We start from the raw sequence: 719 nt of genomic DNA, 5'->3' as shown, positions 1-719 counted from the left end.
AGGACAGAGTAACGGGAGGAAAACTCCACAGATAGCAGTCAGTTATACGTCGGTATCAAGGTTTACCAGTTTACCAGTAAACGCAACATTTTGTCCCGTCTGTTGTTTTTCAGACAACAGCAGTGACCAGTGCTAGTCGGTGCTAGTTAGCATCTGTTAGCTGTTAGCTTCTCTAGGACGCACCAGTGCTAATGTCCTCGCATCCGCTGCAATGCTGTTTATATGGATATGGTTTATTTTTTACGTTACATGACCCATTTCATCTGTAAAGCCGTGCATGTGTTGAATCTCTCCTCTACTCTCTCTCCTCTTAATCTCCGCGCAGCCCGGCCACACAGCGGCCGCCGGTCCACGCTTCTGACATTTGTCCACAGTTTTAATTTTTTATTAACACAGCTGTACATTGTTAAGTATGAGGGGCAAACCTGTATTTGTACCAGTGTTTCCGCTGGTAACTGCTATCGCGGCCGCCAGGGCAAAGAACACAGAAGAAGTTATTGAATGCAACTAACTTCAGTTGGTAGAGTAACGGCGTGTGAGACGGAACCTGCTGGACCTGGACCTGGAGCAGGACCTGGGCCAGAGGTGTGACCCATTGCGAGAATATCATAGTTCATAAAAATGCAGCGCAGTGAAGACGTTTCATACACACAACGTTTGTATCCGCCTTTCGACCCGTGCCGGACCCGTTCATAATGACCAGCCGTCTCTCTGTGAGT

The 719-nt window shown here is 47.8% G+C and overlaps 1 protein-coding gene across 1 annotated transcript in view; it reads left to right on the top strand.

Moving 5' to 3' along the window:
• pnpla3 (patatin-like phospholipase domain containing 3) overlaps positions 1 to 719 on the top strand; it is a 15,835-nt gene that overhangs the window by 12,374 nt on the left and 2,742 nt on the right. The window lies entirely within an intron of this gene.

This window comes from Etheostoma spectabile, chromosome 23 (assembly GCF_008692095.1).
Source record: "Etheostoma spectabile isolate EspeVRDwgs_2016 chromosome 23, UIUC_Espe_1.0, whole genome shotgun sequence".
In the NCBI taxonomy this organism is placed as follows: domain Eukaryota; kingdom Metazoa; phylum Chordata; class Actinopteri; order Perciformes; family Percidae; genus Etheostoma; species Etheostoma spectabile.
Note: the sequence above shows the minus strand (reverse complement) of the source record. Positions and strands in the feature narration are given on the sequence as shown.